Raw genomic sequence first — 15,721 nt, 5'->3', positions numbered from 1 at the left:
CCGCCCTCACGCCCCGCGGCCAATCGGAAGGCGCGCCGGGCCCGCCCTCACGCCCCGCGGCCAATCGGAAGGCGCGCCGGGCCCGCCCTCGCGCCCCGCGGCCAATCGGAGGGCGCGGCCAATCGGCAGACGCGCCCGTCCCGCGGCCAATCGGAGGGCGCGCCGGCGGGGCGCGCGCTCTCAGCGCGCGCGGTGATTGGCTGGATTCCTCCCCTCACCCGGCGTCGGCCCGCTCGCCCCTCCCCCCTCGAGCGTCCGAGCGGGAGGGGCCAAGATGTCGTTGTCCTCCGCCCGCCCGCCCCCTCCCCCCCCCCCCGTTGGGCCTCCGAGCGGGAGGGGCCAAGATGTCGTTCTCCTGACTAAAAAGGGACGGGAAACGGAGCCCGGGAGCCCCGGGGGGCTTCGCCCGGAGCTTCCCAGCGGGCCGACCCCCGGCGATCACCCGTTGGAGCCCCGTCAGCATGCCCGCGAGGACAGGTAATGGCGGGAAGGGAAGGGGGCTCGGGCCCCCCCCAACCCCGGGGACGGAAAAAGGTCACTTCATGGCTCCCTGGCCCGGCCCGTCCCGTCCCGCTGTCTTTCCTGACCAATGAGGCCGCGCTGCGGCGGGGCGGGGCGGGGCGGGGGAGGAGGAGGAGGAGGAGAAGAAGAATCGCAAACTCTCGCGATAACGGCCCGAGCTCGCGGAGGCTGAGATGTGCGCGCTCGCGCACGCGCTCTCACTCCCCCCTCTCCCTCCCCCCTCCCCTCCCCCCTCCCCTCTCCCCTCCCCTCCCCTCCCCTCCCCTCCCCTCCCCTCCCTCTCCCCCCTCCTCCCTCTCCCCCCTCCTCCCCTCCCCTCCCCTCCCCCCTCTTCCCCCCTCCTCCCCCCTCTTCCCCCCTCCTCCCCCCTCTTCCCCCTCCCTCCCTCCTCCCTCCCCCCTCCTCCCTCCCTCCTCTTCCCCCCTCCTCCCTACCTCCCTCCCTCCCCCCTCACCCCTCCTTCCCCCTCCTCCTCCCTCCCCCCTCCTCCCTCTCCCTCTCCTCCCTCCCCTCCCCTCCCCTCCCCTCCCTCCTCCCTCCCCTCCCTCTCCCCCCTCTCCCTCTCCTCCCTCCCCCCTCCCCCCTCCCTCCCCCCCCTCCCCCCTCCCTCCCCCCTCCCTCCCCCCTCCTCCCTCTCCCTCTCCTCCCTCCCCCCTCCTCCCCCCTCCCCACTCCTCCCTCCCCCCTCCTTCCCCCTTCCTCCCTCTCCCTCCTCCTTCCTCCCTCCCCCTCCTCCTCCCTCCCCCCTGCTCCCCTCCCTCCCTCCCTCCCCCTCCTCCTCCCTTCCCCCCTGCTCCCCCTCCTCCCTCCCTCCCCTCCTCCTCCCCCTCCCTCCCCTCCTCTTCCCCTGCTCCCCCTCCTCCCTCCCTCCCTCCCCTCCTCCTCCCCCCTCCCCCTCCCTCCCCCCTCCTCCTCTCTCTCCCCCCTCCTCCCTCCCCCTCCTCCTCCCTCCCCCCTGCTCCTCCTCCTCCCCCTCCCCCTCCCTCCCCCCTGCTCCTCCTCCTCCCCCCTCCTCCTCTCTCTCCCCCCTCCTCCCTCCCCCTCCTCCTCCCTCCCCCCCGCTCCTCCTCCTCCCCCCTCCCTCCCCCCTCCTCCTCCCTCCCCCCTGCTCCTCCTCCTCCCCTCCCCTCCTCCTCCCTCCCCCCTGCTCCTCCTCCCCCTCGTCCTCCCTCCCCCTCCTCCTCCCTGAGCATGGGGGTAGATGCAAGGGGATCAGGTTGTCCCACGTGGGGCTCACAGTCTTCATCCCCATTTTACAGATGAGGGAATAATAATAATAATGATGGCATTTATTAAGCCATTATCCCGGCTCCGCCATTTGTCAGCTGGGTGACTTGGGGCAAGTCACTTCGCTTCTCTGGGCCTCAGTTCCCCCATCTGGAAAACGGGGATGAAGACTGGGAGCCCCCCGTGGGACAACCCGATCACCTTGTAACCTCCCCAGCGCTTTGTACAGTGCTTTGCACAGAGTAAGCGCTTAACAGATACCATCATTACTATTATTATGGGTTCAAATCCCGGCTCCGCCAGCTTGTACTTCCCAAGCGCTTAGTGCAGTGCTCTGCACACAGTAAGCGCTCAATGAATAGGAATGAATGAATGAATGAATCCCCATTTTCCAGATGAGGGAGCTGAGGTCCAGAGAAGTGACTCACAACTTCTCTGGGCCTCAGTTTCCTCATCTGTCAAATGGGGATGAAGACTGGGAGCCCCCCCGTGGGACAACCTGATCACCTTGTCACCTCCCCAGCGCTTAGAACAGTACTTGGCACATAGTAAGCGCTTAACAAATACAATCATTATTTCTGTTACCTTGCGTCTGTTACCTTTTACCTATTGCATCTATTACTACTACCTTAGAAAAGCAGCATGGCTCAATGGAAAGAGCCCGGGCTTTGGAGTCAGAGGTCGTGGGTTCAAATCCCGGCTCCGCCACTTGTCAGCTGTGGGACTTTGGGCAAGTCACGTCACTTCTCTGGGCCTCAGTTCCCTCATCTGGAAAATGGGGGTGGAGACTGTGAGCCCCACGGGGGACAACCTGATCACCTTGTAACCTCCCCAGCGCTTAGCACAGTACTTGGCACATAGTAAGCGCTTAACAAATGCCATCATTGTCACTATTACCTTGCATAGAGAAGCAGCGTGGCTCAATGGAAAGAGCCCGGGCTTTGGAGTCGGAGGTCATGGGTTCAAATCCTGCTCCACCACTTGTCAGCTGGGTGACTTTGGGCAAGGCACTTCCCTTCTCTGGGCCTCAGTTACCTCATCTGGAAAATGGGGATTTTTAAGACTGGTAGCCCCCGCCATGGGACAGCCTGATCACCTTGTAACCTCCCCAGCGCTTAGAACAGTGCTTGGCACATAGTAAGCGCTTAATAAATGCCATCATTATTATCAATTACCTTTTACCTATTGCATCTATTCCTACTACCTTAGAAAAGCAGTGTGGCTCAGTGGGAAAAGCCCGGGCTTTGGAGTCAGAGGTCATGGGTTCAAATCCCGGCTCCGCCAATTTGTCAGCTGTGTGACTTTGGGCAAGGCACTTCCCTTCTCTGGGCCTCAGTTCCCTCATCTGGAAAATGGGGATTAAGACTGTGAGCCCCCGGAGGGACAACCTGATCACCTTGTAACCTCCCCAGCGCTTAGGACAGTGCTTTGCACATAGCGCTTAATAAATGCCATCATTATTACTATTATTATTATTCTCTGGGCCTCAGTTCCCTCATCTGGAAAGTGGGGATTAAGACTGGGAGCCCCCCGAGGGACAACCTGATCACCTTGTAACCTCCCCAGCGCTTAGAACAGTGCTTGGCACATAGTAAGCGCTTAATAAATGCCATCGTTATTGCTATTATTATTCTTCTCTGGGCCTCAGTTCCCTCATCTGGAAAGTGGGGATTAAGACTGGGAGCCCCCCGAGGGACAACCTGATCACCTTGTAAGCTCCCCAGCGCTTAGAACAGTGCTTGGCACATAGTAAGTGCTTAATAAATGCCATCGTTATTGCTATTATTATTCTTCTCTGGGCCTCAGTTCCCTCATCTGGAAAGTGGGGATTAAGACTGGGAGCCCCCCAAGGGACAACCTGATCACCTTGTAACCTCCCCAGCGCTTAGGACAGTGCTTGGCACATAGTAAGTGCTTAATAAATGCCATTATATAAAAAAAAAACACTTCCCACACTAAGCCCCTCCTTTCCTCTTCCCCCATTCCCTTCTCCATCTCCTTGACTTGCTCCCTTTGTTCTTTTCCCCCTCCCAGCCCCGCAGCACTTACGCACATCACTGTACTTTATTTATATAGATAAATAAACTTTATTTATCAATAAAGTATTATATACTTTATTGATAAATAAACTTTATTTATCAATAAAGTATTATATACTTTATTTATATACACCCTCTAGACTGTAAATTCATTGTGGGCATTGAATGGGTCTGTTTATTGTTGTACTCTACTCTCATCATCATCATCATCATCATCAGTCGTATTTATTGAGCACTTACTGTGCTTCGTACAGCGTTCTGCCCACAGTGAATGCTAATAGAGAAGCAGCGTGGCTCAGCGGAAAGAGCCCGGGCTTTGGAGTCCGAGGGCATGGGTTCAAATCCCCGTCTCTGCCACTTGTCAATCAATCGTATTTATTGAGCGCTTACTGTGTGCAGAGCACTGTACTAAGCGCCTGGGAAGTCCAAGTTGGCAACGTATAGAGACGGTCCTTACCCAACAGCGGGCTCACAGTCTAGAAGGGGGAGACAGACAACAAAACAAAACATATTAACAAAATAAAATAAACAGAAAAAATACGGAATGCATCACGGATTTGCTGTGTGACTTTGGGCAAGGCAATTCACTTCTCTGGGCCTAAATTATTTATCTATCTATTTTTATTTATTTATTTATTTATTTATTATTTTGTTTATTTGTTGTTTTATTTATTTATTATTTTATTTAAATTCATTTAGATAAATTTATTTATTTTTACCTAAATTTATTTATTTGTTTATTTTGCTTGTGCATATCTATTCTGTTTATTTTATTTTGTTAGTGTGCTTGGTTTTGTTCTCTGTCTCCCCCTTTTAGACTGTGAACCCACTGTTGGGTTGGGACCGTCCCTATATGTTGCCAACTTGGACTTCCCAAGCGCTTAGTCCAGTGCCCTGCACACAGTAAGCGCTCAATAAATACGATTGATTGGTTGATCGATTGGGCCTCAGTTCCCTCGTCTGGAAAATGGGGATCAATCAATCAATCAATCGTATTTATTGAGCGCTTACTATGTGCAGAGCACTGGACTGAGCGCTTGGGAAGTACAAATTGGCATCACATAGAGACAGTCCCCACCCAACAGTGGGCTCACAGTCTAAAAGGGGGAGACAGAGAACAGAACCAAACATACCAACAAAATAAAATAAGTAGGATAGAAATGTACAAGTAAAATAAATAAATAAATAAGATTTATTTTGGGGGTGAAAATTTGGGGATGAAGACTGGGAGCCCCCCGAGGGACAACCTGATCACCTTGTAACCTCCCCAGCACTTAGACCAGTGCTTTGCACAGAGTAAGCGCTTAATAACTGCTATTATTATTATTATTATTGTTCAGTACGATTGAATGACTGCATAGGACCGGAGAATAATAATAATAATGGCATTTATTAGGCGCTTACTATGTGCAAAGCGCTGTTCTGAGCGCTGAGGAGAATGTTCAGGGCAAGGAGTGTGAAACAACAACCCCTGATCCCTCAACAAAACCGTGATTCCTCAAGAATGAAACATTCCCTTTGGAAACTTCTCATCCTAGTTTGCCCGTCTGTTTCCGGGAGAACAGTTTAACCCGCCGAGGAAAATAGATGCGGCTCCTCTTCGGGATGCAACGGTTGGTGTTAGCGGGAATTATGCATACGTTGGATTACTATAATTGTCCTGGAAGCGGCAAAAAAAGAAAAAGTTGGCCGTGTAAACATAAATTCTTTATTAAAAAAAAAGCCCGGAGGAAGGACCGGATTTTAAAAAAGCGAGATTTTGGCAATTTTGGGCCCAATTGCTATTTCCTATAAATGGCTAAATTGTTAAAGGATTTAAGCGCTCCATAAATACGATTGATGATGATTGACGATGATCAAATTAACCGCTCGACACCAACCTCTCTGCCGAACTCACTTCTCTCGCTCCGCTGTCCCTGTGGATCACGTCCACGGTCTTCTTAGGGAAGCAGCGTGGTTCAGGGGGAAGAGCCCGGGCTCTGGAGTCAGAGGTCATGGGTTCGAATCCCGGCTCCGCCACATGTCCGCTGCGTGACCTCGGGCAAGCCACTTCACTTCTCTGAGCCTCAAACTCATCTGTAAAATGGGGATGAAGACTGTGAGCCCCACATAGGACAACCTGATCACCTTGTATCCCCCCCCATAGCGCTTAGAACAGTGCTCCGCACATAGTAAGCGCTTAACAATGTCATTATTATTATTATTATTATTATTATTATTATTATTATTATTATTTCGATTTTCTGCAATAAGGTTTTGGCCGGTCCGGGAGCGTAGCAGTGAGACGATCCTGAGACTAGCTGTGTGAAGACTGAATTATTTTCTCCAAATAGTGTGTGATCTTAAGCAGTTCACTTAATCTCTGTTCTTATTTGGCTATCCGTGAGAGCCTACTCCCGGGCTTTGGAGTCAGAGGTCCTGGGTTCAAATCCCGGCTCCGCCCCTTATCAGCTGTGTGACCTTGGGCAAGTCACTTCACTTCTCTGAGCCTCAGTTCCCTCATCTGTAAAATGAGGATTAAGACTGTGAGCCCCACATGGGACAACTTGATCCCATTGTATCCCCCCAGCGCTTAGAACAGTGCTTTGCACATAGTAAGCGCTTAACAAATGCCATTATTATTATTATTATTATTATTATTTATTAAGCGCTTACTATGTGCAAAGCACTGTTCTAAGGGCTGAAATAATGATGGCATTTATTAAGCGTTTACTATGTGCAAAGCACTGCTCTAAGCGCTGGAATAATGAGGGCATTTATTAAGCGCTTACTATGTGCAAAGCACTGTTCGAAGCGCTGAAATAATGATGGCATTAGAGAAGCAGCGTGGCTCAGTGGAAAGAGCCCGGGCTTTGGAGTCAAAGGTCACGGGTTCGAATCCCAGCTCCGCCACATGTCTGCTGTGTGACCTCGGGCAAGTCACTTCACTTCTCTGAGCCTCAGTTCCCTCATCTGTAAAATGAGGATGAAGACTGTGAGCCCCACGTGGGACAACTTGATCCCACTGTATCCCCCCAGCGCTCAGAACAGTGCTTGGCACATAGTAAGCGCTTAACAAATGCCATCATTATTATTATTATTATTATTTATTAAACGCTTAAAGCACTGTTCGAAGCGCTGAAATGATGAGGGCATTTGTTAAACGCTTACTATGTGCAAACACTGTTCTAAGTGCTGGGGAGGTTTCAAGGTGATCAGGTTGTCCCACGGGGGGCTCCCGGTCTTAACCCCCATTTCCCAGATGAGGGAACTGAGGCCTGGAGGAGTGAAGTGACTTTCCCAGAGTCACCCAGCTGACAAGTGGCCGAGCCGGGATTCGAACCCATGACCTCTGACCTCCGACTCCAAAGCCCGGGCTCTTTTCCGCTGAGCCCCGCCGCCTCTCTAAGCACTTACTACGTGGCAGCCAGTGTCGTAAGCGCCGGGGTGGATCCAAGCAAAGCAGGTTGGGCAGAGTCCCTGACCCACTTGGGCCTCACCGTCTTAATCCCCATTTTGCGGATGAGGTCACTGAGGCTCAGGGAAGTGAAGTGACTGGCCCAAGGTCACCCAGCAGACGACTGGCAGAGCTGGGATTAGAACCCAGGGCCTTCAACTCTGCTTCCCACGACCACTGCTTGCTCAGAAACACTTGAACAACAAGATTAATAATTGTTGTTAAATTGTTAAGTGCTCATTATGCCCCAAGCACTGTTCTAAGTGAACCCACATGGGGTTCACACTCTTAATCTCCAGTTGACCGATTAGGTAAAGGAGGCCCAGAGCAGTTGAGCGACTTGCACGAGGTCACATAGCAGACATATGGTGGAGTCAGAATTAGAACCCAGGTCCTCCTCACTCTCAGGTCCGTGCTGTATCCCCTAAGCCACTATTCTTCTCAAGTCCACAAGCCTAGTACGCATCCTTAATATCACATCGGAAGCACAGTTCATAGGGACCGGCTCTGTATGTTGCCAGCTTGGACTTCCCAAGCGCTTAGTGCAGTGCTCTGCACACAGTAAGCGTTCAAGAAAAACGATCGATTGATTGATTGGTCCCCCTGCCTGACCTCCTTCCCTTCCCCACAGCACCCGTACATACGTATACGTGTTTGTACGGATTTATTACTCTATTTCACTTGTACATATCTATTCTATTTATTTGATTTTGTTGATAGGTTTGGTTTTGTTCTCTGTCTCCCCCTTCTAGACTGTGAGCCCACTGTTGGGTAGGGACTGTCTCTATATGTTACCAACTTGTTCTTCCCAAGCGCTTAGTACAGTGCTCTGCATACAAGCGCTCAATAAATACAATTGATTGATTGATTGATTCTGACTCCCAAGCCCGGCCTCTCTCCTCTAGGCCTCGCTGCCCGGAGGTCCTGATGACGCCTCAAACTCAACATGATGAAAAGGAAATGAAAATAATCTTTTCTCCTCCGCGCATTCCTCTCCTTAATGATGGCATTTAATGATGGCATTTATTAATAAATTCTTAGCGCTTAGAACAATGCCTTGCACATAGTAAGCGCTTAATAAATGCCATCATTATTAAGCGCCGGGGAGGTTACAAGGTGATGAGGTTGTCCCCCGGGGGGGCTCCCAGTCTTCATCCCCATTTTCCAGATGAGGGAACTGAGACCCAGAGAAGTGAAGCGACTTGCCCCGAGTCCCACAGCTGACAAGTGGCGGAGCCGGGATTGGAACCCATGACCTCGGACTCCAAAGCCCGGGCTCTTTCCATTGAGCCACGCTGCTTCTCCTTAACTTTCAATCAATCAGTCGTATTTATTGTTCCAAGTTGGCAACACATAGAGGTGGTCATTCATTCATTCATTCAATCGTATGTAGTGAGCGCTTACTGTGTGCAGAGCACTGTACTAAGCGCTTGGGAAGTCCAAGTCGGCAACACATAGAGACGGCCCCTACCCAACAGTCTAAAAAGGGGAGACAGAGAACAAAACCAAACATACTAACAAAATTAAATAAATAGATATGGACAAGGAAGATAAATATAGAGAAGCAGCGTGGCTCAGTGGAAAGAGCCCGGGCTTGGGAGTCAGAGGTCACGGGTTCGAATCCCGACTCTGCCACATGTCTGCTGTGTGACCTTGGGCAAGTCACTTCACTTCTCGGAGCCTCAGTTGCCTCATCTGTAAAATGGGGATGATGACTGTGAGCCCCCCGGGGGACAACTTGATCACCTTGTAACCTCCCCAGTGCTTAGAACAGTGCTTTGCACATAGTAAGGGCTTAATAAATGCCATCATTATTATTACTATTATAAATAAATGGAGTAATAAATATGTACAAACATATATACATATATACAGGTGCCGTGGGGAAGGGAAGGGTTCATGTCTCAGTCAACAACACCGTCATTCTCCCTGTCCCAGAAGCTCCAAACCTCGGCATCACCCTCAAATCTTCCCTACCGTTCAACTCTCACGTTCAGCGGAAAAGAGCCCGGGCTTTGGAGTCCGAGGTCCTGGGTTCAAATCCCGGCACCGCCCGTTGTCAGCTGGGTGACTTTGGGCGAGTCACTTCAATCAATCAATCAATCAATCGTATTTATTGAGCGCTTACTGTGTGCCGAGCACTGGACTAAGCGCTTGGGAAGTCCAAGTTGGCAACATCTAGAGACGGTCCCTACCCAACAGCGGGCTCCCGGTCTAGAAGGGGGAGACGGACAACAAAACCAAACATATTAACAAAATAAAATAAATAGAATAGATGTGTACAAGTAAAATAAATAGAGTAATAAATATGTACAAACATATATACAGGTGCTGTGGGGAAGGGAAGGGTTCATGTCTCAGTCAACAACACCGTCATTCCCCCTATCCCAGAAGCCCCAAACCTTGGCATCACCCTCAAACCTTCCCTACCATTCAACTCTCACGTTCAGCGGAAAAGAGCCCGGGCTTTGGAGTCCGAGGTCCTGGGTTCAAATCCCGGCTCCGCCCGTTGTCAGCTGGGTGACTTTGGGCAAGCCACAGAGTCCGAGGCCATGGGTTCAGATCCCGGCTCCGCCCGTTGTCAGCTGGGTGACTTTGGGCAAGCCACAGAGTCCGAGGTCATGGGTTCAGATCCCGGTTCCGCCCGTTGTCAGCTGGGTGACTTTGGGCGAGTCACTTCAATCAATCAATCAATCAATCATATTTATTGAGCACTTACTGTGTGCAGAGCACTGGACTAAGCGCTTGGGAAGTCCAAGTTGGCAACATCTAGAGACGGTCCCTACCCAACAGCGGGCTCCCGGTCTAGAAGGGGGACACGGACAACAAAACCAAACATATTAACAAAATAAAATAAATAGAATAGATGTGTACAAGTAAAATAAATAAATAGAGTAATAAATATGTGCAAACATATATACATATATACAGGTGCTGTGGGGAAGGGAAGGGTTCATGTTTCAGTCAACAACACCGTCTCCCGTTCAGTGGACCGAGCCCGGGCTTTGGAGTCCGAGGTCCTGGGTTCAAATCCCGGCTCCGCCCGTTGTCAGCTGGGTGACTTTGGGCAAGCCACGGAGTCCGAGGCCATGGGTTCAGATCCCGTCTCCGCCCGTTGTCAGCTGGGTGACTTTGGGCAAGTCCAATCCATCCATCAATCAGTCGTATTTATTGAGCGCTTGCTGTGTGCAGAGCACTGTACTAAGCGCTTGGGAAGGACAAGTGGGCAACATTATAGAGACGGTCCCGACCCAACAGTGGGCTCACAGTCGAGAAGGGGGAGACGGACAACAAAACCAAACATATTAACAAAATAAAATAAATAGAATAGATATGTACAAGTAAGATAAATAAATAAATAGAGTAATAAATATGTACAAACATATATACAGGTGCTGTGGGGAAGGGAAGTGTTCATGTTTCAGTCAACAACACCGTCTCACGTTCAGTGGACCGAGCCCGGGCTTTGGAGTCCGAGGTCCTGGGTTCAAATCCTGGCTCCGCCCGTTGTCAGCTGGGTGACTTTGGGCAAGCCACGGAGTCCGAGGCCATGGGTTCAGATCCCGTCTCCGCCCGTTGTCAGCTGGGTGACTTTGGGCAAGTCCAATCCATCCATCAATCAGTCGTATTTATTGAGCGCTTGCTGTGTGCAGAGCACTGTACTAAGCGCTTGGGAAGGACAAGTGGGCAACATTATAGAGACGGTCCCGACCCAACAGTGGGCTCACAGTCGAGAAGGGGGAGACGGACAACAAAACCAAACATATTAACAAAATAAAATAAATAGAATAGATATGTACAAGTAAGATAAATAAATAAATAGAGTAATAAATATGTACAAACATATATACAGGTGCTGTGGGGAAGGGAAGTGTTCATGTTTCAGTCAACAACACCGTCTCACGTTCAGTGGACCGAGCCCGGGCTTTGGAGTCCGAGGTCCTGGGTTCAAATCCCGGCTCCGCCCGTTGTCAGCTGGGTGACTTTGGGCAAGCCACGGAGTCCGAGGCCATGGGTTCAGATCCCGGCTCCGCCCGTTGTCAGCTGGGTGACTTTGGGCAAGTCCAATCCATCAATCAATCAGTCGTATTTATTGAGCGCTTGCTGTGTGCAGAGCACTGTACTAAGCGCTTGGGAAGGACAAGTGGGCAACATTATAGAGACGGTCCCGACCCAACAGCGGGCTCCCAGTCGAGAAGGGGGAGACGGAGAACAAAACCAAACAGATTCACAAAACAATTTCACTTCTCTGGGCCTCATCTGTGAAATGGGGATGAAGACCGTGAGCCCCCCGCCGTGGGACAACCTGATCACCTTGTAACTCCCCGGCGCTTAGAACAGCGCGTTGCACATAGTAAGCGCTTAACAAATGCCATCGTCATCATTATTATTATTATTCAGTTGACTGCCAAATCCTGCCGGTTTTTCCTGCACAAAATCTCCCGGATCCGCCTCTTCCTGGTACGGGCTGTGGCCTTGCCCTGGCTAGATTATTGCATCGGTCTCCACGCTGTTCTCCCAGCCATCCCGCGCCCTCTCCGCTCTAAAATCCGCGCCGCCGCGCAGATCGTCTTCCCGAAGCGTCGTCTGATCCGCATTTCCCCCCTCTTCCAATCTCTCCGCTGGCTCTTTCCCTTTGTCCCTTCCCAACAGTCAAAACCTCCTTAAAGTGGACAGCAAGTTCCCACGTTTGATCAATCAATCAATCAATCGTATTTATTGAGCACTTACTGTGTGCAGAGCACTCACAGATCGTCTTCCCGAAGCGTCGTCTGATCCGCATTTCCCCCCTCTTCCAATCTCTCCGCTGGCTCCCTCCCTCTGTCCCTTCCCAGCAGTCGAAACCTCCTTAAAATGGACAGCAAGGTCCCCCGTTCGATCAGTCAATCAATCAATCGTATTTATTGAGCACTTACTGTGTGCAGAGCACTCACAGATCGTCTTCCCGAAGCGTCGTCTGATCCGCATTTCTCCCCTCTTCCAATCTCTCCGCTGGCTCCCTCCCTCTGTCCCTTCCCAGCAGTCGAAACCTCCTGAAAATGGACAGCAAGGTCCCCCGTTTGATCTATCAATCAATCAATCAATCAATCAATCGTATTTATTGAGCACTTACTGTGTGCAGAGCACTCACAGATTGTCTTCCCAAAGCGTTGTCTGATCCGCATTTCTCCCCTCTTCCAATCTCTCCGCTGGCTCTCTCCCTCTGTCCCTTCCCGGCAGTTAAAACCTCCTTAAAATGGACAGCAAGGTCCCCTGTTTGATCAATCAATCAATCAATCGTACTTATTGAGCACTTACTGTGTGCAGAGCACTCACAGATCGTCTTCCCGAAGCGTCGTCTCATCCGCATTTCTCCCCTCTTCCAATCTCTCAGCTGGCTCCCTCCCTCTGTCCCTTCCCAGCAGTCAAAACCTCCTGAAAATGGACAGCAAGGTCCCCCGTTTGATCAATCAATCAATCAATCAATCGTATTTATTGAGCACTTACTGTGTGCAGAGCACTCACAGATCGTCTTCCCGAAGCGTCGTCTGATCCGCATTTCCCCCCTCTTCCAATCTCTCCGCTGGCTCCCTCCCTCTGTCCCTTCCCAGCAGTCGAAACCTCCTGAAAATGGACAGCAAGGTCCCCTGTTTGATCAATCAATCAATCAATCGTATTTATTGAGCACTTACTGTGTGCAGAGCACTCACAGATCGTCTTCCCGAAGCGTCGTCTGATACGCATTTCTCCCCTCTTCCAATCTCTCCGCTGGCTCTCTCCCTCTGTCCCTTCCCAGCAGTCAAAACCTCCTTAAAACGGACAGCAAGTTCCCACGTTTGATCTATCAATCAATCAATCGTATTTATTGAGCACTTACTGTGTGCAGAGCACTCACAGATCGTCTTCCCGAAGCGTCGTCTGATCCGCATTTCTCCCCTCTTCCAGTCTCTCCGCTGGCTCCCTCCCTCTGTCCCTTCCCGGCAGTTAAAACCTCCTTAAAATGGACAGCAAGGTCCCCTGTTTGATCAATCAATCAATCAATCGTACTTATTGAGCACTTACTGTGTGCAGAGCACTCACAGATCGTCTTCCGGAAGTGTCGCCTGATCCGCATTTCTCCCCTTTTCCAATCTCCCCGCTGGCTCCCTCCCTCTGTCCCTTCCCAGCAGTCGAAACCTCCTGAAAATGGACAGCAAGGTCCCCTATTTGATCTATCAATCAGTCAATCAATCAATCAATCGTATTTATTGAGCACTTACTGTGTGCAGAGCACTCACAGATCGTCTTCCCGAAGCGTCGTCTGATCCGCATTTCTCCCCTCTTCCAATCTCTCCGCTGGCTCCCTCCCTCTGTCCCTTCCCGGCAGTTAAAACCTCCTTAAAATGGACAGCAAGGTCCCCTGTTTGATCAATCAATCAATCAATCGTACTTATTGAGCACTTACTGTGTGCAGAGCACTCACAGATGGTCTTCCCGAAGCGTCGTCTCATCCGCATTTCTCCCCTCTTCCAATCGCTCCGCTGGCTCCCTCCCTCTGTCCCTTCCCAGCAGTCAAAACCTCCTGAAAATGGACAGCAAGGTCCCCCGTTTGATCAATCAATCAATCAATCAATCGTATTTATTGAGCACTTACTGTGTGCAGAGCACTCACAGATCGTCTTCCCGAAGCGTCGTCTGATCCACGTTTCTCCCCTTTTCCAATCTCTCCGCTGGCTCCCTCCCTCTGTCCCTTCCCAGCAGTTAAAACTTCCTTAAAATTGACAGGAAGGTCCCCCGTTTGATCTATCAATCAGTCAATCAATCAATCAATCATGTTTATTGAGCGCTTACTGTGTGCAGAGCACTGGACTAAGCGCTTGGGAAGTCCAAGTTGGCAACATATATAGTCCCTATCAATCAATCAGTCGTATTTATTGAGCGCTTACTGTGTGCAGAGCACTGGACTAAGCGCTTGGGAAGTACAAGCTGGCAACATATAGAGACGGTCCCTACCCAACAGTGGGCTTACAGTCTAGAAGGGGAAGACAGACAACAAAACAAAACATACTAACAAAATAAAATAAATAGAATAGATAGGTACAAGTAAAATAAATCAATAAATATGTACAAACATATATACATATATGCAGGTGCTGTGGGGAAGGGAAGAAGGTAAGATGCGGGGGATCTATCTGCTGTATATATGTATATATGTTTGTACATATTTATTACTCTACTATCTATTATAGATAGTATTATTTATCTATTTTATTTATTTTATTTTGTTAGTATGTTTGGTTTTGTATTTATCTATCTATTTACTATCTATTTATTATAGATAGCATTATTTATCTATTCTATTTATTTTATTTTGTTAGTATGTTTGGTTTTGTATTTATCTATCTATCTATTTACTGTCTATTATAGATAGTATTATTTAGCTATTCTATTTATTTTATTTTGTTAGTAAGTTTGGTTTTGTATCTATATCTATTTACTATCTATTTATTATAGACAGTATTATTTAGCTATTCTATTTATTTTATTTTGTTAGTCTGTTTGGTTTTGTATTTATCTATCTATTTACTATCTATTTATTATAGATAGTATTTATCTATTCTGTTTATTTTATTTTGTTAGTATGTTTGGTTTTGTATTTATCTATCTTTTTATTTACTATCTATTTATTATAGATAGTATTATTTATCTATTCTATTTTATTTTGTTAGTTTGTTTGGTTTTGTATTTCTCTATCTATCTTTCTATTTACTATCTATTTATTATAGATAGTATTATTTATCTATTCTATTTATTTTATTTTGTTGGTGTGTTTGGTTTTGTCCTCTGTCTCCCCCTTCTAGACTGTGAGCCCGCTGTTGGGTAGGGACCGTCTCTAGATGTTGCCAACTTGGACTTCCCAGGCGCTTAGTACAGCGCTCTGCACACAGTAAGCGCTCAATAAATACGATTGATTGATTGATTGATTCTCCCACCATTCCCCCACCTCTTGAGCCATCTTTCTAGTTATACCTCAGGGGTGATTCTCCCAGTTCCGTCCCTCTGCTCAAACTGTTTCCCCATCTTGGAGCTCCCTATCTCAGTGAGATACTTCCCAAGCGCTTAGTCCAGTGCTCTGCCCACAGTAAGCGCTCAATAAATACGATTGAATGAATGAATCAATCAATCAATCGTATTTATTGAGCGCTTACTGTGGGCAGAGCACTGGACTAAGCGCTTGGGAAGTCCAAGTTGGGGACATCTAGAGACGGTCCCTACCCAACAGTGGGCTCACAGTCTAGAAGGGGGAGACAGAGAACAAAACCAAACATACTAACAAAATCAAATAAATAGAATAGATATGTACAAGTAAAATAAATAATGAATGAATGAATGAATGAATGAGATCTTTACTGTCAAATCACCCTTTCCAACAAGCTTTTCTGGATGAATTTCCCGGCACCCTGCACCAAATTATCCCTTCAGCCAACTCGAGCACTTACAAAGTTATTTGCACCCTCCTTCAGCGTATTTTATTTTT

The 15,721-nt window shown here is 49.2% G+C and overlaps 1 protein-coding gene across 4 annotated transcripts in view; it reads left to right on the top strand.

Annotated features, from left to right (window-relative positions):
* The first annotated feature begins 349 nt into the window (after window positions 1–349).
* The window catches only part of LOC119941889 (zinc finger protein 436-like), a 58,778-nt gene continuing 43,406 nt past the window's right edge, over window positions 350–15,721 (top strand). For all 4 annotated transcript variants that reach the window (XM_038762422.1, XM_038762420.1, XM_038762419.1 and 1 more), the window contains exon 1: window positions 350–477. The gene's annotated coding sequence lies outside the window, so the exon portion shown is untranslated. The remainder of the gene's footprint in view (window positions 478–15,721) is intronic.

The sequence above is a fragment of the Tachyglossus aculeatus genome, chromosome 21 (genome assembly GCF_015852505.1).
Source record: "Tachyglossus aculeatus isolate mTacAcu1 chromosome 21, mTacAcu1.pri, whole genome shotgun sequence".
Lineage (NCBI taxonomy): Eukaryota > Metazoa > Chordata > Mammalia > Monotremata > Tachyglossidae > Tachyglossus > Tachyglossus aculeatus.
Note: the sequence above shows the minus strand (reverse complement) of the source record. Positions and strands in the feature narration are given on the sequence as shown.